The 25,549-nt window shown below is 35.0% G+C and overlaps 1 long non-coding RNA gene across 3 annotated transcripts; it reads right to left on the bottom strand.

The window, feature by feature from the left end:
* Positions 1 to 3,020: 3,020 nt before the first annotated feature.
* Positions 3,021 to 23,582, bottom strand: LOC125655665 (uncharacterized). Of its 3 annotated transcripts, none has more exons than XR_008797212.1 (3): positions 23,459 to 23,582; positions 21,536 to 21,660; positions 3,021 to 4,505 (listed from the first exon to the last, which is right to left on the bottom strand). It is a non-coding gene; the product is annotated as an uncharacterized LOC125655665 (long non-coding RNA). The 3 variants fall into 3 exon arrangements; XR_007362826.2 differs by lacking the exon at positions 3,021 to 4,505 and adding an exon at positions 18,205 to 19,124; XR_007362825.2 differs by lacking the exon at positions 3,021 to 4,505 and adding an exon at positions 18,205 to 19,116.
* Positions 23,583 to 25,549: the final 1,967 nt, after the last annotated feature.

Genomic DNA, 25,549 nt, shown 5'->3' with positions numbered 1-25,549 from the left:
TAATGTTAAAACAAATCATTTCTTCAACATCCAGTATAGATATGTTCATTGTTTATTGATCATTTTCAAAAGTTTGATAAATGTACAGAAGAATATTGTGGGTCGATTATTGCGGTGTGAACAATTTTGTGCTATATTTTTTAGTAGGATGAAGTTTTCTTATGAATTGTCAAAATAAATCTCTTTGCCCATGAATAGATTAAAAGCTAACATCATGAATGGTTTTTTTTTATAAATACAGTATGGTACTTATGGATAGAAGCTGAACTCTCAATACACAACTGTCACATGTGGCTCGCAGCTGTTGTGGATCACAATTATAAAATCAATTTCTAAATAGAATTAATTGAACAATTAAGGAAAAACTCTGTATAAAGTCAAAATATTCAAGTTTACATGCATGTACTGTACGTAATGATTTGGAAGACATGCTTTGTAATCAACATATGAAACATAAATAAAACATAAAAATTTATGAATTATATCATTTTGCATTAAGTTCTAATTATTTAAAGAAAAAATGCAATTTAATTAACAATATTATATAAACCTCCCAAAATGTTCAATGAATATTGATTATGAACCGTATTGCGACAATTGGCAATGTCGTTACATGCATGTACGAAAATACAGACATGTTATTTCAGTTCATTTCCGGCACGACATTTCTTGTTTTAAGTTAATAAATCTGGCCGATTACTCATGGTCTGTACAGCAGGTTTGCATGCTGCATAATAAATACACCATTTGTCTGTAAGGTTTAGATCTTCTCGCCTCGGTGTTTGACGAGTTTTAAGTAGGCCAGACGGCGCATTTCTGTTTCTCGGATACGTTGTGTACCTACTTGCCTTCCCATTCAAAACGAGGGTTGTAAATTTACTCTGCCCTACGCTTTGGTCTACATCTTAAGTCTATGAATGAACACCTTATATTCTCTTCATTTGCTCTACTGCACCCTTTGACTGGTTCATATTGTATTTGATAATGTCTCGGTTTTCATGAGGTAATTCTCTCACTGACAGGAAAATAAAAGAACAGTCACTCCGATTTCATCATTTTTCGATGAACACCAATTTTCGTTGTTGCATGCCGTGGGTCAACAAGAGCATGAATTAAATCAAATGATCACCAGAGTACAAATTTCATTTAAAAAGAGAATATGAATAGTACGTGCCCGTGAATCTGCGTATCGATGAAATTGTACTTTTTGGGGGGCGAGAAATTTGATGCCCACAAAAATTACTGAAACCATGGTATTTTTTTTATCCTATAAACAACAAGAACGAAATATCAGCATGCTGTATCGCTCCGATTACTATTAATTCAACTAAACGTGTCTGTTTTAACAATAATATAAATATATGTACATAACAACTATATGCTCAACTGTGAAATGTTTACTTATATAAAAGTACACAATTGGCTCTAGTCTAAGCTTAGGATGCATCGCATGTGAGATTAATCTTATTCGCGACGTGTAATATTCACAAAATTGGCAAATACATTTCTGGCGTCCACCTAAAAGGTGGTTTACAGAAGACTGTCAATAAAGTGTTTGTGGGCCGGCAGCTGACAGAATTAATTTACTCAATAGTTCTGACACCGACCTCCCCAGTCCAAGTATATGTCTTATTATTTGAAAAATCTCATTATTTTAAACAGTACTTATAGTTAATTAGATTCAGTTTAAACTTAATTATCATCTTTAAAAAGTTGTACCCAGTACTTATAGTTAATTATATTAAGTTTAAACTTAAATTATCATCTTTAAAAAGTTGTACCCAAAGTCACGGGGGAACTAATTTATGAAAAACGTCAAGAAATTACTTTAAAAGTTCATGATATTTCATTTACTGTGTTAGTGTGTTTATGTAAATTGTATGACCATTTACGGCATCATAAATACCGCAACTGTTTGTATGTTTTCATCCCAGCACGCCAGCAACGTATTCGACAATCCCGTGAGATGCTTAAGATATACAGGGATTATGATCTGACCGAACACGAGGCCAACCGTGAAGTTCACGTGGTCAAATTATAACTCTTCCCGTCAAAACATTCTTTGAAATCCGAATTTATTATATAAAGTCTATCGGTTATTTTGTAAAATGTTTTCACTTTTTGTACCTGAATATCGGAACGGTCAATGCCTGTCGGTCACAAGGTGCAGAAATTTACATTTTGTACATATTGCACCTCCCAGGTGAAAATAATAAGAACAGTGTCGCGCTGGCGGGGTTTAGAGTGGTGCGGAGAAGTCTATAAGGACACGCGTATTATAAAGTGTACATGTATATGATTTCATTTTTGTAACAAGGTTTGACATACTATATATATATAAAAACATACCATGGTTTGAGGCCTTGGGGTCACGTGTACAGTGTCGATATTTTGGGCATCAAATTCCTTCGCTTTGCCAACAAAAATTTGCATCAGTGAAATAAAAACTGCACTGCGACAATTTCCTGATTTTTATTGTCATGCCCTTCCACGAAAACACTGAAAACTGGTGTTCAGCGAATAAAGAGAACACTATACAACATTGTGTAATCTGGACGGTTGGGTGTCTATTTTTGTCTTTTACCATAATTATACAGACTTATATTGGATAAATAACCATTAATAAATCACAAAACAACGCAGTCTGTGCAAGTAGTGGGTCATTGATGTATTGTTGGAATATCCTGACTCGACATAAAAACACCCACCAAGCGACCAGCATGCAATCCGAGCCGGACATTGGCTGGACCAAGCTCAAATCATACGATTCTAGCCAACTAAATATGTGCGATTTCTAAGAGCATTAGAGTTAACGGCAAGAGGACATTTTGCTCTTCCAGAAAATGAGAATAGTTGCAGCATACACTGAAACATGCATTTTAATTTTTTATATCTATGGTTTACTGCCAAGTCTGGTCTTTTAAACTAATTTTTGGTTTAAAATTTTTTATAAAAAATGCATGCCTTTTTTACGATAGAAATACAACATTTTGATGAAACTGTAAAATTAAAATAACAAATTTGATATTGTATCTATTTCACAAAAACATGTTGGCATATCATCACATGAAGCATGTAATCTACCAGATTTTATTTATATCTTTTCACAAGGTTGAAGGACTCTTGTTGTACGGAACACCAAGAAAATTATAGAAATAAGACACGAAAATTACATGTTGTCGCACATTATTCTCAGCGTACAGTAAAATTACCGAAGATCAATGAGAAAGGTGAAAGGGACTGAATGATCGCTTCAAGGTCATTCTCCTTTGTCAATTTCTGAGGACAATTTTCATAACTAATAAAGAAGATGTGATACGTCACACAACAACATAAAGGCAATAAACAGCACACAAACTCCTTAAATCAGATAAAACTGTCAGGCTTTAAGCTCTGGAGATGAAAACCTTAGATTTACCTCAACCCAGACTTTCATTGATATGATGCCTAATAAAATGCAAAAATCGTCTTCAGAAACTACATCGAGATGGACAGAATAAAATGGTGTAGAAATGTTTGAAATTTGAAAAGTCAATACATGAAAAGATACCAATCTTAGCTCAAATCCTACACTGAGAAAAAGGCACTCGACGTTTTAAATATCTATAATAAAAAGATTGTCTTCCTGTATTCACGTGAATATTATGTTAACAGGAAGAATTTTTTTTTTTATTATTTTAGATATTTAAAACGTCGAGTGCCTGTGGTCTATATTGTAAATTTGAGAGAGATTTGGGGGTGCTTCTAGAATTACTAGCGATATATTATGACGTTGTAGTTGCGTGTAACGATAGAGGCTCTCTTATCAAATTCATCTTCTTTCCGTGTCGTCGATAACATGGCGATATCCCACGGGTCACTGTACCAAGGGCCATCGAACCCTCTAAAGACAATCATTGACAGGTCTCATTTTATCCTAAATTTCTATACATGTAATTCTTTCCTTCGATTAGTTTTTGTCTCTTTTTGAGTACAATGCTTTTATTAGCCATGCAGAATCTGTCGAATAGCATAGGATTTTTCAGGCAGTTGGTCGTTGATTAAGGCTGGGTCTATGGTCTTCACAATCAATTCACGTCTTCAACGATTTTAATTTTAATTTCACGAGATTCTTTCAGAATACCAATACGCTCTTGCAGACCGATATCAGGCTCCCCCACAAACCAGTGAGTTGTTCACTTATTGGACTCTGTAGTTTCCCAAATCCTCGAGTGCGTTTGACACCGTCATTCCCGTTGTTCTCGTGCTCCGTGAACGTGTTCTTTGACCACACTACCTACAGAGGCCGCTAGAGGTGGTGCGAGTTCTTGCAACTCTCGTGATGCGTACTTGACGTTCGGGATAGACGGGAATTTGTACTAATGCGAAGAATGACGGTCTCGAACGCACTCATAGTTCAGTTACCGCGTATGTTGTCATCAATTCACTCATACATATTTCCAATGTTTTTGCCTTTAATAATTACAAATGTTAATGGTAAGCATTTCCTCATGAGCGCGCTGAAGCTGTAAAAAAAATAATGCGCGTATGAATACAGAACTATCCATATACATGTAGTTGATAAACACAGTATGTCTATTTCAATGGCTAGGACAAGGATAAAAGTAGAATGTAAATATAAGAAATGCATTTGAAAATATTCGAGGTATGACCTACAACGCTTCACGCCGCCCTACTTTTATTGGAGTGCTAACGCTCTTCATGAAGTATGCAGGCGTAAAGCGTCGGTTAGCGCTTCAGGAAAAGCATGCAGGCGTGAAGCGTTGTAGGTCATATACCCGTGTATTTTCAAAAGTGAAATTTATCTCTTAAATGTATTTCCTAATTGTTTAAAATTAATTTCAACATTTCGAAATCTCTATGACTTAGATTAATTACTTATCGTTTCGTTGTAATTTTTGTATTTATTTTTAAAATCAAATATCCAGGTGCATGTACATATGTAGCCACAATGAATTACAAATGAAAAATAGAAAGAGAAATATCAATGTGTGTTATATACAGTATTTCAAAATTAACTATAAATACATCATACCTGAGAATTAAAACATAAGGCCAATCTTTTGTGAATAAACTAATGCAGGGTAACCACTGGAAAACTACACTACTTTTTCAAATAATAATGACGATAATAAAAGGTAATAATGAACTAAATTTTATATATTTGTGTGACACTGAGATCATTTACTGTTTTACTACTCTTCCACAAGAATGCACTAGTTGATTGAAGCAACCTTCTCTTGCCAAAGCCATCATTAATTTATATAAAAAACACCCTCTCTGTGGCGCTTTGTTTTACATCTCATCACAACTTGAAACAAGTTAAATTTCCCCTTGCGCACTATTAACATTCCGCAATATCTCATCACCGCGAGGAAGCTCTAGTTAAACTGACCCATTTCACTCCGATACAGAAACTGACACAGCTGTTTGTTTCAGTGGCATTCCAGAATCTGGTGTTGCACCGAAACAATATTGATAATCAATTTACTTGTGAAATTGAATGCATGATCATCCATGTCATTTTGTCGAAATGGCGTTTTACAACGTGATGTTTTTAAGAAAAAAGAGATTAAAAATGAATTCGCTTTGTTTGGTTCTCTTGAAAAATGCATATATGAATGACAAAATTAGATCAAAGCGTTTCAATACAATTTTTAGTGACATTCCTTCAAATTAGCTGGGTTTAAAACACTAATTTCCAATACCTAAGTGGTTGTACTCACATACTAGCATTTTCATTCAAACTTTCAACTATGTAAATAAAAGAAAAACATATTTTTTCAATGAATCAAGTATTTGGTGTGAATCATAATGTCTTAATTAGCACTCGGTATGGCAAAGGTTTGGAACAGTGTCGGATAAGAAACAGATATATCTTCTATGTGATATTTGTTTATTGCAAATATTTTTTTTCAAAATCGTAAAAGTATTTCATCAAGCTGCGTTTAATGTGTCAAAAACTTCACTTTATCATCAGCTGTGGGGAGCTGTTTACTTTTTTCTTATCTTATCATGCAAACAATACGCAGGGCTTAGGCCGCCTAGTGCAATTTGAGTATATATATATATATATATATATATATATATATATATATATATATTCAATAAATTCTCTTTTCTTGGTATCGGGGTAGAATAAAGTCAAAAAACAAAATCCAATGCTCAAACTTTTATCTAGTTTGAGCATTGGATTTTATTTTTTGACTTTATATATATATATATATATATATATATATATATATATATATATATATATATATATATATATCTATCACCGATGTCATATGCTGTTAACATACATGTATATCTATTTTCGTGCAACAAAACAATTTTCAAGCATCTCATTTCCCCCCTAATAAACAGTGATTTTAAAGTTTCATAGAGATAATGTTGTTTTTTTTCCTTTTGAGAACTATTCCTGTCAAAATTTACAAACAACTACATTAAAGAAAATTTGTCTACGAGGGTTTTAAATTACTCAGTAATTGTCGGTCAAATGATACCGTGGCGTGCTTTTCTAATAGAGTTCATCTGATTGTCAAAAAAAGTTGCAAATTCTTCCTTATTTTCACAACAAAGAAGATTTCTGGAAAACCATCTATATTCATCCCATTATACAGCAATGTAAAGCTTGCTTGATTGTAATAGGGAAGAAAATTATATATATCTTAGTCGTAAGATCCTTTGTGAAATGGTCCCTGTAATTCGTTGTAAATAAAGTCAACAACTCCTTGATAAAGGTCAAGGGCACAGCATCCGGGTTTACAATCAGGTACTTGTGTGTACCTTTATTCAGATGGCCAGAATTAGGTGAGATTTCAGAATATAGTTCTCATTGCATCAACTTCATCAAGTTGATAAAGAAAAGTCCACTTTTAGGTCAATATATGCTATAAATACTCGTCCAGTGACCTGTCCAGCTTTAGACACACAGAAATGGCTCCTACGTGTGTACACAATAATGACTCGTAAACAGATTGTTTATCAGTGATATCGGTCTGTGTAAACTTCATTACCTATACCCAGGTTTCGATGTGTAACACTGTGCTGGAGCATGTCAATGATAATTTTTTTGCTTGTTCAGCTTTCCTCGTCTCTTTGATGTTTCATTTCTTATGCATGCGTTTACTGATTTTTGTTGTTGCACAGTTGGGGAGTCTTTATTCAGAACTTGGCATGTAAAAGCATGACATGAACATCGTTTGTCTTGGAGTTTTATCTATGATGATGTAACTTTCTCCGTCAAATATTATTTAAATTTTTTACCATCATACCTCCTGGAAATCAAGTCTTGAAAAGAAATGTTATCAGATGCAAAGTGTCTTATAGCAGAGAAAAAATTCCAAGCCTGTCAGATGGGTGACTCACCGGTTCAGAATGATTTACTCACCCGGTTCATTGGTGTTCCAGGACTTGTTGAAAAACTCTTTGAGTTATCATTCGGTATACGTGCATACACATACGGGAGAGAGAGAGAGAGAGAGAGAGAGAGAGAGAGAGAGAGAGACATTTCCCGTAATGACCATTGATTTTACCTTGTACACTACATGTATGCAAGAATGCCTGCAATGCCAAATGGATATTGAATTCCAGTCGTCACCTTCATATAAACCCCTGCACAGAAAGCGATTATGATATTTTGTTTTATTTTTATATTCCTCTTGGATTTGCTTTTACATAGCTAACATTTTTAGAATTACTTCAAATTCCTCCTTCTCAAATGAACATCACCTTTCTACATATATTTGTGGATCTATCCGTTTTGACACACATCTTTACAATGGAATGAAATATAGAGGCAGTGAAATTCTATCTTAAGATCTCAAGATACACCTGCGGATGAAAATAGGAATTTATAAAACTGATATTTTCTGCCAACAAAAAACTCGTTTCGATATGAAAATTGCTTAAAACATACGACAATCCAGATCAGATGTTTGTCGAGTATGTAATATTTTTAGGGGTGTTTAATAAATTTTTGATTAATTTCTTGCACAGGAAAGCCATAAGGTGTCAGCTGATACTGTTAATTTCCATCCTTTTGTTGAAAATGTCACGATTCTGTATTTGTAAACATATAGACGATGGAAGATGCAGTCTCTCCGCGAACGTTCGATTTGTTAATTATTCCCTACATACGTATCATATGTTAAAAACAGAAGAAGAAAAATCACGAAAACACTACTTTGACGTCAAGGTAACGTAGCCAATCCACACGTACATAAAGTTATCACATGCACAAATAAGAGTTTTGCAGTACATTGTATTTATATTGCAATACTATCACTAGGTTACATATGTTATTGGAATTTCTGGTTTAAAAATAGTAAAAACAGGGGATAATTAAGAATTTTGAAAATTCATGAGGGCATGTTCTGCGATACTTCACTCCAGCATAATAATTCTAATAGTACTTCATGATAGTACATAATAGTACTTCATGAAAAACGTTAGCGCTAAATTTCATGGCTTCGTGAAGAGTATGACGGTGCGAAGCGTTGAAGTTTCATACCCTCGTGTATTTTCAAAAATGAAATTTATTCTATATATTAACATTCTACTTTCATTTCTGTCAGAATTCCGAGTCGTTAAAATAGACGTAATATACCATATTTTTCAATATTCATACGCGCACAAGTGCATCGCATTTACGAGGAAATGTCTATCATTACAATTCGGAAGGATATCAAACGCAAAAGCATAGGAAATGTAAATATCAAACAAGGGAAAAAATGGAAGTATTTACCGTGATAAAAACAAACCAGATGTTTATTCCCCATCCTTGTAATGACAGGCCTTTATGTCAAGTTTAAAGATCAATGTTTTATCGGGGGGGGGGGGGGGTTACAATAAACAGCATACGTTTATTTCTTACAAATCGTTCCTAGTAAGTGAAGGATCTGTAGATGAAACAGTCCCATATCTTCCATAATAATTCAGGAATTATAACATCATCATCTTCATGAAAAAGTGAAGATAAAGAACAGTGACAAATCTCGCAATTGCTATATAAAGATGCAAAATTGAGAGAGGTGGGATCAGGTGTTTAGGAGGATTAAGCTTCCCCTGTTGACCGGTCACACTCGCCGTGAGCCCTATATCTTGATCGATTGAAGTAATTCGTAGTCATCAACGGCCTAACAATTGGTATGAAACATGTCAGACAGCTTTTGACCTTATGGCAGGTTGTACTTGTATAGTAGATCGTTATAACGACCATAAAAGAGAAATTCTAACTGTAAACGAGACTGTTGAAACAACCTTGACCTCAACTTATTTGTCACTGGCCTGTCTCGATTTAAAAACTGATCATATATCACACACACTCAAGCACGCGCCCGCACACACGCACATACACACACATATCAGTTTTGAAGAGAACGTTTCAGAAGAGCCTGGTACCAGTTGAGGGACACACACATTTACAGACGGACAGGATGATGCTAGGAATAAACATGACGATATTTATCCCACTTCAGTACAAGCTAGGGAGTCGTAAATAAATGCATGTATCAAAATTTGTCCAAGCGGACGTGTCCGTTACGTAATACATCATCACTTTGTTTATAAAGAAAGGATATTGTTACGGACTATCACAAGTCATTAGTCGCTAGCAGGAATGCTCTTCGATTCATGTTTATTACAGTGAAAGAAAATAAACCATTCAAATTTCTTTCCTACCGTGCAGAAGCAAACAGTATCAAGTTATGCAATCAAAGGAGCATATCGGACGAATTCTTTAGTACAGGCGCATTTGTTTCTTGTCATGAACTCAATAACTACAAAACCAGAAGATAAGATTAGATGTGTAAGAATTGAAAGGTTAAATCAAATTTATATTTCATGGCACTTATGTTCATAAATGTCATCGTAATTTTGCCTTTGAGAATGTAGTAAATAACAATTTAAGAAATAAAGTTCTACTCTTATCCACAAATGTGAAATAATCTAAGAAATATCTTATACCCTTTCCAACTTTGCGGTGACCTCTTTATTCGTTGTACACTAATTTTCGCGGTTGAGCAACAAAATCCAGAAATCAACAAATTTACTTACCTAAGAAATCATCAGATCAACAGTTTTTATTTGAGGGGTGACCATCCATAAATTTCCCAACCGACGAAATTGTATTCATTGGCAGAGCCACGAAATTTGATGCCAAAGACAATTAATGATGCTATGTACACAGTGATTACATCAAGGGAACATGTAATGCTCTTACACTCGTTTATCAATGATAAAAAAAAATTGAGTGCCAATTTTCTGGTATTTCTAAACAAATGATAACAAATAAAAAAAATTGCCCTCTCCTATCAAGCCCTTCAAAGCATCTTAAGAGAGATTGATTCTGTCGAGAACTCGAAGCATCTCAGCCGGGATTGATATATGTAGAACTCAGATGAAAGGCTTTATACCGTCATGCTTTCCGGTTCCGGTTCCTCTAAGCTCATATATTTTGATACTTCAATCGTAATAAGGCTAAATTAGACATATTTAGTAGCTAAATTACGTTTTCACTGAGAAGCAAATGACTGTTTCACACCCCTGCTCAATTTATTTACACGTCACATAACTCTAAATCTATATAGAGACTAGTAAGACGTCCAAGGAGCACACAAAAAATATGAATATTGATCAATCATTTTAGCATGCAGAAATATATCATATTTCATACGCCAACACTGTATATGAGCAAATCTGTTATCTTCATAAATCAAACTACAATTATTAAAAGTACATTTAGAACCTTGCATGTTGAAAATAAAAGTACATTAGTAGGATTTTAATAGCATGATCAGCTCAGTCCGTTTGCTTCTCGTGCTCTTTCCCGAACACGTGCATTGTGTCTCAAATAGATAGCACGGAAGGTGCGTGCTACTAAATCCTGCATAAAGGTCTAAGAAACCTTATGGTAAAACAAATTTTACTTCAAATCTGGTCATAAATCATAAATCCAACGACCTCGTATAGATTTGAGGATAGTCTTTTTTCAGCATGCATATAGTTACAGTTGCAACGCTGAGCAAGCATGGCTGAGTTGTAAGGTGATGACGCCAAATCAAACACCACTAATTCCGTAACGCATTTTCTCGTGCTGCTTGGGGGACTAAACTAGTTCCCCGAGGTTACTGACATTTCGCCTCAAGAAATCATAAAGATACATTTTCTACATATCATATGAAATGTAGCTACATGCATGGGAATGCATGACAAACCTACGGGGACATTCATAGTTGGTAGAATACAAAAATGCAGTACTTGCCGATCTGATACAGAAACCAATGGTGCCGGCGTATGCCATAAATACTACATTATTGCATTACTATAAATTAAACAAAGTCGATAAAAAAAAATTCAACAGAGCAATAAATGTTTAACATGCATAAAATGTTATGAAAAATACTCGACTGAAGAGAAAACTGATATATCAATCAAAATGATGGGATTTGTCTGAGAAAACGGTTACTACGTCATAAGAAATCGCATGACGATAGGACGTATATTAAAGGAATAATGATCCTGTGTGCCATTATCCCAATTATGTTGTCATTCACATGATAGAGATGTATGTTGTCGACGGCGCTGTTTCAGAGCGAAGGAAATGTGTGTTAAATCACCACTCGCTGATGTACTCACGTAGTAATCAATTTGAATACGAGCAGGCGCGGGTATTACACTTTCTTTGATATTCGTGGGTGTTGAATTTCGTTCGAATTTCTTTTACTCAATGACGAAAACAACGAAATTGTGAACCCGCTGAATATCAGTTCAATTGAATATCACGTGACTTTTGGGTGATAATTATACAGGTAATTCCTCGACACGCTCCACAACTTCATCCCCTCCCTTGTGTATGGAGTGGAGGTATATCAGGTACAAACAGATCAGGGTTTACAACGAATCGGACAAAGTGATGAACGTACAGAAAAGGGAGAGAATTACGACATCGCTTCTGAATCAAACACTTAGTAGTGCTTATTCTAATGTTTCGCGTGTGAAAAATTGACATTAACTACTAATTCCGACACAACTAATTCATTTACTCACTCGGTTGTTTGTGGTTGAAAAAGAACTGCTTTTTGTTTATTCTAACAGGTTACTGAAGTGCGTGTCATGAATTTAAAGAAAGATCTTGTATTCTGTATTCCTACATACTAGTATTAAGTACATGTAAGTCGCTTTTGAAATATATGAACATCAGAAACATTTCAAAATATTTGAAATTCATGTACCAAATATTTCAATATATGCTTAAATTTTATCTTTTTTACCTTGTTATGCGTATGATAAGTTTTTAAATCGAGGCAGGCTACTGACTAATAAGTTGATTTTAGAAGGGTTTCAGTGGTCTCATTTCGCAAATTCTATGGTCGTAATAACGATCTAATTTACCAATACAACTTGTCATTGGATCAAATACTGTCTGACGTGTTTCATACCAATTGTCATGCCGTTCTTGAAGCACTTATTTTAACTACAGATTACTCCGTTTACCTGATCAACATATAGGGCTCACAGCGGATGTGACCGGTCGACGGGGGATGCTTACTCCCCCTAGGTACCCGAGTGATTCCACCTTTGATTTGTCCAAAGGTCTGTGTTTGCCCTACTTGATTATGTATTGTTATGGGAGTTATGACATTGATCACTATTCGTTATCTTTACCTTTTCATTATGAAGTGATTGTGATGAACTACAAAGTATATGCAAAATAAATGTGAAAGATCAGACGTCAATCATAGCTTATTCTTTTTTTAAATCTTACGAAACTCGAATTATAATGAGATGGAACTCTCAAGGTGTGTGTGTGTGTGAAACATTATGCCACCGAGTTTGTCTCCTTCAAAATGTGGCAACTTTGACCTAGACAATTGACCTTCACTGCTTACATACCTCTTTACCCGACGTTTCAGTTCAACAAGTAAGAAGTATCTGTCTTGTGTAGTAAAAGTGATGATCAAGTTTGCTGATTAAGAGACAGACAGGCCTAACACAAATTCACCCCTCCCAATAGTCGTTGATTAATCTCAGGGGGATGACAATGTTGTGTAAAACAGGAAACAACAGTAAGTCTGAGCCATCAGCAGAGAAATGAAGAGGCAACCCAGCGGGATGAAGAGAGAACTGCGAACCCCCCAGAAACATGTCAGAATTTACCAGTCAGAATTGTAGCAAAACATCTGGTGCATTATACCTACATCTGTTTGTGAGATGTGTCAAGACTTAACGCATTATGAATAAGCAACATTGTTTCCCAATGTAGAGCAAGCTTAAAAAACATCATTATTCATGTCATGAGTGTGTGAGTAAGAGTGCATTAACGACCATTACTGTAAATGTCCAGATAAAAAGTACAGCATGTTTTTGAAGGTGTGAACTGGGTGTAGGGGCAGGCGCTTGTCAGCTGAAGGTCGAGGAAGAATAAAGAATGATCACCAAGTCATGCCTTTACCGCAATTACTCATGCAATATTTTGTTACCTTTTTTGGTTCAAATATGAATAATTTGTCATGTCCTTGCATAGATTGTTCAGGAATTTAATCACAACGCATTGGAATAGTTGTGAAATACTACGTATTTTGCGCAGTACTTACATGTATTGTTCGACTGACGGTATTGACGAAAACACAATAGTGTGTTATGATTTTCAATAATTTATTTGTCCTTTTGAAGATTTTCTATGATTTGATTTTTTAAGGTCTATTTTGCTCTGAAATTAAATATTTCCTTTCTTGAAATCACAATTTTTAAGTCAACGTTCATAATGTAACATTTAACGACTGTAATTTCGATAGATATTGCAGTGGTGCGTTTATCATTGGCGTGGGAGGGGGGTGGTAAATAAAATGCGAAGTTAATATTTCATTACTGAGATTGTCTATTTCACATTGCAACTGTGTAGGTCTAATGTACGTCAAATTAAATAATTTGTCATTTTTTTTTTCTCTTTAAAAATTGGCAATCGCACTACTCCTTTTATCGTTTTTATATCAATCATTCATATCTTTATATACATGTAGTAAATTCGACCCCAAGCGATGCAATCGCCTGTGATTCAGATAAAGAGAAAACGAAGCGGCCGTAAGCAATCTTTCGTGACAATGCCTTTCACTCGTTGTGTCACTTAACCAGTTCTCAATTTGCAGTTTGTATATATAATATTAATTGTAGTTACCCATGTACACTCGCTACACGTTGAAACCGGTTAATTGGGGAGAGTTTTACTCAATATTTAAATTCTCAAACAATTAAACGATTTTGTTCGTCAAGGAATAAACTGAGATACGACTAAATAACGGAATTACAAGATCTATTAGGTAATGGATAATCCAACATTTCGTGGGGAGCATTTACAGTTCACTACACGTGATGTACACGTGCATATATACTCAGCTTTAAATGACTGGTGAAATAATATAACACAATTCTCATTCCTTTCATTTTACAATCAAAATACAAAAAAAAAAAAAAAAAAAAAAAAAAAAGATTATGATATAAAGGGCGTGGTATCGAGTGAAAAGATTTTGATGACCGATTTCTACTAATACCCTAGTACTTATTCTCACAGTTCCGAATACCGTTTAAAGAAATCGTTGTCATGATCGGGTGCTGTTGGTAGGATGTCGTCGCGTTGACTCAGTCTGCTATTTTCTTGTAATTATACATGTACATGCAGCTGTTTGTGGGAGGAAGATTTACGGTGTGGGGAAAGGTCCCTGTGAAGGATAATATCATAGATCTACATTTTTGTACTATAAATGTCACTGAGACATGAAAATGGCAAACGTTTTCAAATAATCTCTTTCTTTCTCGTTAAACATGCTGTGTCTATTCATGCGTTTTACATAAAATTGTAGATCAAAACTCACATTAAGGCAACCATCGTCACGAAATGGTAGAACAATACATGTTTTTATAAGAAATATTTACGTTAACTAGTATTATATATGCATTGTATATTTTTACAATCCTTTGTCATTATTAAACTTTTGTTGTTCCATTTGTTTTATTTCTCAATAAAAGCACCGACTTATTTATAGGAAGAAATGAACAATTCGTGAAACGAACACTCAAATTATACTCATACATTGAAAGAAATCAATTTCGACATTGTTGGTAAATTGGAGATATAAAGGTAATAGAAACATGAGATAATCTACAATTTCGTAATTGACCTCCATTGGTAATATTACATAATACAAGCCAGACACTCATAAGCGGATAAAGGCATTTAAAACTTGATAGTCGGAAGATTCTAAATATACATGATATTGCGATATAGCAATATGTACGGCGTGTTTTGATTGTCCAGGGTGAAATCTTAGAACTGCGAATGTAATTACCACTGTCGGTCATTTCTGAAGATGCTAATATGTATGTACTAAGGTTAGCTATTCATGTCAATGATTAATTTGATGTTTCTGCAATAAAAGACTTCATTGACAAGTACATACGTCCATGGATACGTGTATATATCGTGTATACGTCGAAATTTTACGATCGTTTCAAGATTGTGCTTTCATTATGAAACGTCCAATAATACTGTTCTTCCATGACATAATATGACGAAACATGGAGTCTGATATGAAGCGTCACCCCTGACTATCTTCAGGCTTATCTAACAAGGAGTGAATGGCTTGCCTTGTGAAAAACGTTCCTTAATGATTTTTTCAGCGTGAATGTTTTTGGCATTATGACATAATTCAAAAACAGCTAGTTAATCCAATGGTCCTGTCTCTCTATTGGCACGCAGAAGAGGTCCATTTCTAACAAAAAATACACAATTGAGACAATTTTATGTTTGGCTGCCGCTTCATTTGGTACAACACTTTTAAAGGTTTTTATTCGTCAGACAATGGAGAATGGCCATATAATTGAGAATATTGTAAATTGTAAGCTTTATTCGCGATTTCTGTCTTGTCCCATTTGTCAGCAGGATATAAGCTTAGTTTAATACTATATGTGCTATTCAAATTTTTTTTTAAGAAACCAAATTTTCGCGAAAATGAAATTTTGAATATTGAAATAAAAGCGATCAATAGTATATAGCGCTGTCACATCTGAGATTTTCAGTATATTTCGAATGTTTGATGGAGCAGCATTGTATGTTATGCCAGCATACAATTAAAATTCAGCTGATGACAATAGTTTTCTGTGACTCAGAAACATCAGTGTCACATTAAGCATGCACTACCTTGTTCATGTGATGAAGCCTTCATTGTGAAATGTTCTCCGTTTCTTCTTGATGAGTTTCTAAATCTGCAGTAGTTTGTCAAAATTCAAAAGTATGGTACTCTCTTTAATGACAAACAAACAGTGCTTTTCTACTGGAGAAAATATAAGAAACAAATGCTAAGAGGATCTTATTGCTGAGAGAGAGAGAGAGAGAGAGAGAGAGAGAGAGAGAGAGAGAGAAAACATTATCTGTAATTGAGATGGTTGTAAATCTTTTATATTTTTGCGAGGCAATTCGCGATTCTGGACTTGTCCGATTTATCAACAGTTTATTTCATGGCACATAAAACGTATCTACATATATACAGTAACAGGGGTCAAATAGACAGAAAACCAGAACAGACAGCATTATTGATTTTCAAAATAAACATGCGCAGCTTTCTTAGTTATATGGAATAGAAGACATAAGTTTATAAAATGGTGAAGTGTTTGGGGCAGAACAATATTCTATATTTAGAAAATTGCAATGAGACATACTTTTCGCAAACATTCTATTTGCTCATTACCATGTATTAATTACACAAAAATGTTTACGAAAACCATTATCCGCGCCAAGACGGCTTCGCTAAACTATGCTAAAATAAAGTTCTCGTAAATAATAAATAAATAAGCGTTACCGGAGCTGAACTATATACTGTAGCTATAATATCATTATAGAGAACAAATTTAATTAACTTTAATGATTTTGGTGACAAGGCTCTATTCTGTATCTGTAAGTGATTTTAATTATAACTTATGAAATACCTAATTAGTGTCGTCCTGTGACACCACGTGACACATCTAGCGGCGTGTCTCGTGGCGTATCAGAACATAATGTCTCATGAAGCCTCCACCTATTGTCATACATACAGTGACTGTTTCTTACGCTGAGTGGAAAACGCTCCTTCATAGTTTACATATCCCCGTTGGTATTTTATCGTTCTGATATACTTATCTTTATTCACCCGCTCAAGTGATGCATATTTACAATGCAAATATTGAATTTCACTTAATCAGTTTTATGTGTAGTACAACAAAAGTTTCTAAAGGAGTTTGTTCAATTTAAACGACGGAACGGAACAGTATATATAATTAAATGTATAAAATACTGACAGGCAGTGTCATAGTCTTTCGTTGAAGGTCTGAATGAAATGATTTTGGTTGTATCTAAACTTTAATCCTCTGGTGAGATCCTCCCATATAATTGCCAGTCAGTCTGAAATTGACCCTGCTATACCATGACAGGACCTGCGATCTGTGGGCAGTGTTTGTCAAAGTTTTAAAATTACGTTATATTACGAAACGACGAACGCTGCCACAAGCCACGTGTTAAGTCGGTTATCTTACACAAAGGAGCTGCCAGGATGAAGCCTTATCTTGCATGACACGCCATAAACAATGTGTCTGGTCATTACGACATGAAGACAAAACATACTGGTCAGTGGCGGATCCAGAAAATTTTCAAAGGGGGACTGCGACCCAAATTTGTGCCTTTTCCGCTCCCAAGGGAAGTGTTAAAACATTTAATGAAGCGGAGGGGGTTGAAACCCCCATAGCCTCCTCAGGATCCACCACTGCATATTATAAAAAGTAGTATCCTTCTATTAGTAACAGGGGTCTTATTAACTCTACAAAGTATGCTTGCATAAACCTTACAGAATTTCAAAAAATGTCATAAAGTTTGTGGATATAGAAATCTACTTAATGTTTAAATAGGAGACGATGAAGCCAATCGTGGAACCCTGGGGGTGGGGGTGGGGTGGGGGGTTAATCTGGAGGAAAATATAAAAAAAAAATAACACTGGCGGATCCAGGATTTCCGCATATGAAAGTCAAGTATTAGCAAAAATACTCAGCCATTTTAGTTGCCAAATCTGGAGTTTCCAACTATATGTGCCATTAATGCTCCTTGTGCGACGAAAGGGGGGGGGCACCCCCTCAAAATCCGCCACTGAATAAATTTTATTTAGGCCTATCTGAAGATTTTTATCCTGTACCTTTTATTTTTTAAAACCAAATAACATCTGAATGCATTCTTTTGCATTATTAATTAAAACCTTTTCAAAGCCAGACTCTGTGACGTCACAAATTCATTTTCAAAGAACATCGTGACTATGAAATATTAATCTTATGTGTACAATGGCTAACTACAATTTTGATAAATGTTGGCCTCAAAAAACGGCGGCGACGTCTTTGTATTCAGAAAGCGTAGATTGGATCCAGATTTTTTTCCGCCGGGGTGGGGTGGGTGTTGAACTCCTGGCCGTGAATTCACAAATGAAGGTATATTGGAAAACGTCTTCGCAGGTACCAGCGTATCAGTACAAATACATCCATGCATCTTTAGCGATTCCGTTCAGCCACAAAAATCGAAAAGATTTAATGTAGAAAATCAAACACCTTGAATGTATGAAAAATTAGCCGATCTTCCTCCCTCCATTTACAATTGTTAGTCACCACACGGGCGAACTCTACAAATGAAATTGAACTTCCTGCTGGTAGCAGTAGATTTTCAAAGCTCTGCAACACGATGGCCAATAGGAGACGCGAAGGTGATTGGAAAAGATGCTATAGTAATTAGAAAATGTTACTGATACGGGCAATAACATGTCTGTACAAAAACAGGTCCTGATCGATAAAGTAGGGCGTACACAAGGTGACTGTACACGTAAACAGAGACGGGGAAAAGACATATTCTGATGGGGGTTGCTTGGTAAAAGGAAGGATATTGCTCTTCCATTACTGGAAATCGTCACAGCCGGTGTTTACAAACAGATTCTGCATATTTGTAACGTACAGATGGATTTGATATCTTGTAACACCATCCAGTGGGAGAGCGACGGGAAAATGCGTTCTTATTGACACAGCACGGCAATATCCCTGTCTCTCCAATAAATCCTGAAATACTAGTTTAATTGCATTGAATATGGGATTTTGCAGAAACGATGCGCAATGCCAATTATAAAGGATCAATGACTGAATATTTCACGATATCGCTCTGACTCTTTGAAAATTTGTATAACTATTGAATTATAAAAGATTATAATGTTTGATGTCGATATTAAAAATATCCCAACAATCGTGATTAAAAACATCAAATAATTATCCCACAGAAATGCGACATCATAATCTCTGCGAGTGTGATGGATATGGCAAAGTTGACATCGTCTGAAAATTTCCACAACTATATTAATATAGAATATATATATATATATATATATATATATATATATATATATATATATATATACAGCACAGGCTCTCGACGTTGTTGTGAATATGTAATAGAATAATGTCTTCCTGTAAACAAACTATTTTTGTTTAGAGGAAGGCCATTTTTTTTTAATTATATATATTTAAAACGTCGAGAGCCTGTATAAGGTGTACATTATCGATTATATACTTTACACATGTGTACAGTTTCTGTTTAAAGACCTTCATGTTTGAGCACTGGTTAGATTGACTATACCCGGGTTCCTTACTACCAAGTGCTTCTGGGCAGTCTTATAATTAACTTATAACAGATCATAGTTGAAATCGTCTAATTTGATAAAAGGGTATTAAATTAGCTGCTTTTAAGTTTGCCGATTTGTTATAAAATTACTAACACGACTTTACATGAGATAAATATCACTACTGACATATCCTGCAGCTTGTCTGTTGTTGTTATTTTAACAGCTGCTTGACTTTTGAAAATTGTATATACATTGTATGATAAAAATAAATTGTCTTTCCGTATAAACAAGTGAATACATGTAGTTTGTTTACAGAAAGATATTTTTAATCATATATATTTAAAATGCCAAGCACCTGTGGTGCTTTTGACACAAACGTTTCTTTGTTTATATAGGAACAATGACCAAAAAACACGTATGGAAGTAATTCATCGCGGAGAAATTTTACCCGGTTATAACAAAATTCGATGAAATTACGGTCGCACCTTTTATAGACTCCATTTTTTCTTTCTTTCAATGTTAACACGTTCCAGACTTTAAGCATGTTTTGATTTACATCTGTTAATGAGTTTAACGTTCTTTATCTGTTAATCAGTAAATAAAGTTTGAATAAGTTACGAAAGATTACATCGTATATTTCAACATTGCTAGTTTGCTACATGTAGATATGTAATGGAAATTCTTCACACATTGAGAATATTGAACGGGGACTAACAATGGACTATATGTAATAGAATCTCTTTAAAGAAATAAACCCTTCGGACGGAATGGCACAATCATTCAACTTATAAAAAAACCACCAACAGATACATTCGTCTATTGTTAGACGATTATACCTGCTGACGCATGACATTCATGTTTTCTATTGTGTGGTATTGCAGTAACATGCATCTCAGTCTAAATTACACCTGGCGGATATATGTACAACTTTTTGCACAGAAATTAAAATAAACTAGTTTCCTGGACGTCATACATATTATATATACATATGTGTGTCTGCTCTGATAGCGTAGTTTCCAACAACACAATTTTTATGATATTACAAACACTATAGCAACAGTATTTTGTGTTTAATTTGCGATATGTTCGAAGCAAACAAGAATGATTAAAAGTAAATGACATTTAGTGACATTTAAAAGATATCGTAGATTTGAACTGAAAATTGAGACTTAATTTGCCAACCCACTGAAAAATGGAATGAATATACGAGGAAAACAATTTTCTTAGTAACATCTCCGTGATTAATACATCGGTGCAAAAGTTCAAGGCTTAAGCTTTTATGTGCGTTTACGGTTAGTGTATATAAGATAAAGACGATGCATTGAGCGCGTAAATTCATTGATAAATACACTTACACATATACATGTACGTACTGCAATATACATAGATATATTTTATCATCCAGCCAAGATTGACACAGTGGGAGATAAATGTATATATATCCAAATTGTTTTTTTTTTTAAAAATCAGTGTCCGGTATTATAAGATATTAAAAGAAACAAAATAAACAGTACACAAAGTTAAAATTTGAACGCAAGCGCTTTCATTTCATAATCCTCAGGCGCCTGTGGATTATGAAATGAAAGCGCTTGTGTTCAAATTTTAACTTTGTGTACTTTATATATATATATATATATATATATATATACATACATACATACATATGTGTGTACATATATGTATGTCCTCATAAGATAGATACATATAAAATTGTGTGTGTGTGCGTGAGTGCGTGCGCTCGTGTGTGTGTGTGTGTGTGCATGAATGTATGTCCCCATCTTTAGGGGTGAGATAAAGAATTATGATTCACAGTCACAGAGGTGGCCCTCGGAATGTGACTGTATATATCTGATATATCTGACCTACAATATGGGCAAACTTCCACCGAATTACCCACTGCTTGCTTTCACATGGGGTTATCGTCTGCTTGTGTAAACAGGACGACCCTTCCTACCCGTGACGCACACCTATCGTCTGTCTGCTTAATCTAGATGTAAAAGGAAAATTGGATTTAAAATTGAATTTTCATTCATAAAATTGACACGTAAACTCAAGTAAAGGTAAAGTGTACCAGGGACAAGACTGGCGTTCGTCTGGGACAGCTTGATAAGGAAAATGAGTTCAAATATCGATTTTGAATATATGTACATGTATATCTTCTAATACAGAAGGGGTTTATGACTTGTAAATTATTCTGTTTGAACTATAGTCAATCAAATATAGAAATCAACTCCTATTTTCTCGTAGTTCAAACTTAAGAATGAAATTCCCATCAGTATTCTAATGAAATCTGTCATAAATAATACAATTTAAAAGTACAAAAAACAAAATTCACAAATCCAATTAACGACTGTTTCGAGAAGGAAACACAGGAACTTAAATCATAAAGTTAATGGGATCTCTCTCTCTCTCTCTCTCTCTCTCTCTCTCTCTCTCTCTCGTATATGCCATGTGATAAAACAAAAAAGTAATGCGTGGATTAAATTGTATTGAAAATATATTATAATTAAATATCACACGTTGTAGTTATTACATGTGTTTCATGTCTAAATTAACATTCTGTAGCGGATCCAGAAAATTTTGAAAGCTATAGGGATGCATGGGTTGCAACCCAAGTTTGTGCCTCTTCTGCACAAAAGGGAGTAGGGGTTGGATACCCCAAAATGGAATGACAATAATTTTTCATTTTTGTTAAAAATAGCCAACTTGGGGAGGGGGGAGGGGGAGGGATTGCAACAACCCCCGTAATCCTCATAGGAGCTAAATCCTTCAATGACACTGATTGACATAGTGGGGAGATAGCATGCTTTCATAGAGGTAGTGAGGACAGATCAACTTGTTTGTGTGTGCATGGTACAGCCAGTCCCTTATGACTGTATCGGTCAAACGTTAAACTTTACTATATTGTGACTTGGAGATTCTAAAGTTACGATGCAAGTGCTGCGTATACAAAGAAAATCATGACAGGTGAAGATATAACGAACAGTTTCAATCCCATAACTCCTATAAGCAATAGAAAATAGAGAGTTGAGCAAACACCAACCCCTGGACACACCAGAGGAGGGATCAGGTGCCTAGGAGGAGTAAACATCCCCTGTCGACCGGTCACACCCGTCGTGATCCCTATATCTTGATCAGGTAAACGGAGTTATGCTTAGTCAAAATCAGTGAGCCAAGAACGGCCTAACAATCGGCATAATATGAGAATATGCATACATGCATTTCCTAAATAACGCAATCTACCTATACAAAAACCAAATGCATATACATGCGTGTATTATATATAATCATATACATGGCCCCATGCCCACCCATCCCAGGCCTCTGAGTATTTTGTGAAATAATACAAGGCAGTTTTGGATAACGGGCGTATCCAGAAAGTTATCAATGTGGGGATACGATCCAAGTTTGTACATTATCCGCCCATAAAATGGGAAGGGGGTTGAAGATTCCAAAATGGCAAAAAGGGACATTTTTTGTTGAAAATGTCAACCAAAGTTTAGTGGTTGGGGATGCAATTCCCGTATCCCCCTTATATATGTGTGTACTGATCAATACAAGGCCAATTCAAGAAAGCATGGCTATTGTACTCAACAAGCTCAAAGTTATCAGGATTTTACAGGCAAAGGGGTTACATTGTTAATTAATTACACCAGTCGCCGATCTGCACCCCCCCCTTTTTTTTTTTACTGCACGAGTGTCTACAATTGTTATTGACCGGCGTGATCAAAATATTATACTAGCAAAATACAAATATGGCGATCATTTGTCGTTTGGTACTTTACCTCGTCAGATGGTAAGTAGCTATCCTCACGAGTTTTAATGTACACGTAGTTATAAATCTACACGAACTCTCAGACTTCCGCGGCTTTTAAAGTTGCACTCAGGAGAAATTATTTCTCCCAAAGTGTTTTACTTCCTGACATTTAGTTGTATAGTATACTTTATGTAACCACAAATACTGAAGAGAAAGGCCGAATAGCAAATTTCCTACCGAATTGTTACGGGCCCTACTTTAATTCGAATGTTCTTGAACTGAAGTGTCCGTAAACCATACATTCCTACACTTCTCTCCTGGGCAACACTGCTGTTAGACCGGGGACTAGCTAGTCCACAAATATCTGATCACTGTATGTCTAGAATTTAGATAATATACTATATATAAGTGTGTGTTGAAAACATCCAGAACTTTTCCCAGGAGGCTAGACTTTTATGATTTATTTCCGCGGGATCCAACCCATACTAGGGACTATTTAAAGCTTTGTATTTTATAACCGACAATAACCAATCATGCGTACACTATGTTTTGTCCATCTCAGGGGAATTCTCTACCCTCAGTTGTAGTCTACGTCTGGATCCGCGCCTGAATATGCAAGGCATATGAAAAAATAGGATCCGCATATATGTGCTATAATCATGATTACATTAATCCAAGGTAATTTTCTCATTAAATTAAATTTGGTGGTTCTTCGCCCCCGGCAGCAAGAAAACAGAAAATTCTTGAAGAACAAAGAAAAAGTAAATGCATGTAAACAAACAACATTATACGTCATTATGCCCGCAAACTTATAACATAATAAACCTCAAAAACATATTTGGCCAAAAGTTCTTAATCTTAAATCGTACTAGGGAGGGGGAAGCGCTCGTCCTTCGTTGAATGGTTTCATATTCACCATGTACGTTCTTGCCATTTAATACTACATGTAGGCTACCATAAAAATTGGAAGGGGTGTGTGCCATCCAGTAGACCTTAACTTTGCATGTGAATATTATTAACTTTGCATGCAAAATAATTCAAAATGAACGTGGTAAAATAAAGCAGGCCCCCAACCCTTTCGGTTGGTTTAAAAAAAAGTCTATTCAAGTATGGATATGGCTATACAGTGTGTACATGTATTTTGTGGAGGAAAGATTGTTTTATCAAAAGGCTTTAAATCTGCACGATTTTAGTTTCTGTTTTATCCAATGCATCGTCAATATCTATAAAACCCCTAGACGCGTTCTAGACATGAACGTATTTATGAAACAAACTTGTAGCAACTTAAGAGAATTAAATTGGAACTAATTCAAATTCTGTAAAATCATTAATTTGGTCGATCTATTTTTCTAAACAGAACAACGATCGTTAATTTAAACGCCTATATTGATTTACCCGAAATTTTGTATAAAAATGTTGTCACATTTTGGCTCAGTAATAATTTAAAAAATTCGATCTGTAACCCACACATTTTTAGTATTTATTTAAAAAAAAAAAAAGGGCATTTGATATTTTCAATCAACTTATATTAAACTTTTTAGATATTGAATTGTTAAAAGACATGAGCATATATAGAGCATATGTTGATATATAATAGTTGATTTATTGCTCAGCGTATTGTTAACACTAATGCGTATATTTTTAAGTGCAAAAGGGTCAAATTCGTGGTCCATGCGAACATTTCGTTAGGCTCCTAGGTGAAATGGAGGAATTCAAGGCAATGTCACCCCTTTGCCTCTGTCCCCATCCATAAAGAAACCCAGCAGATTGCAATTTTTTAACCAGGAAAAACTAGTTTCCTGTTCTAATCGCTATCGGATGAAAGACTAGGCCTAGATATTCCCGGAAGAAGAAAAAGAAGTTTAAAATACATCATCATCATTATTACAAACATTGTTATTAAAGCGGAACAGTGGGAGGACAAATTGAATAACGCGCGGTATGATAATTTGTCTGCACATTTAACACGTTTCCGTGTTACTTGTTTAAATATTCTGTTACAACACATGATCCGCCACTCTTCAATTCAGAGCAAGAATTCAAAATACGGCAAATGCCAATTACATATGGACCTATACCGTATTCATTAATTAGACTTGAGTAGGTTATTTCTAATATT

Source organism: Ostrea edulis, chromosome 7 (assembly GCF_947568905.1).
Source record: "Ostrea edulis chromosome 7, xbOstEdul1.1, whole genome shotgun sequence".
Taxonomy (NCBI): Eukaryota; Metazoa; Mollusca; class Bivalvia; order Ostreida; family Ostreidae; genus Ostrea; species Ostrea edulis.
This window is presented reverse-complemented; position numbering and strand designations above follow the sequence as displayed.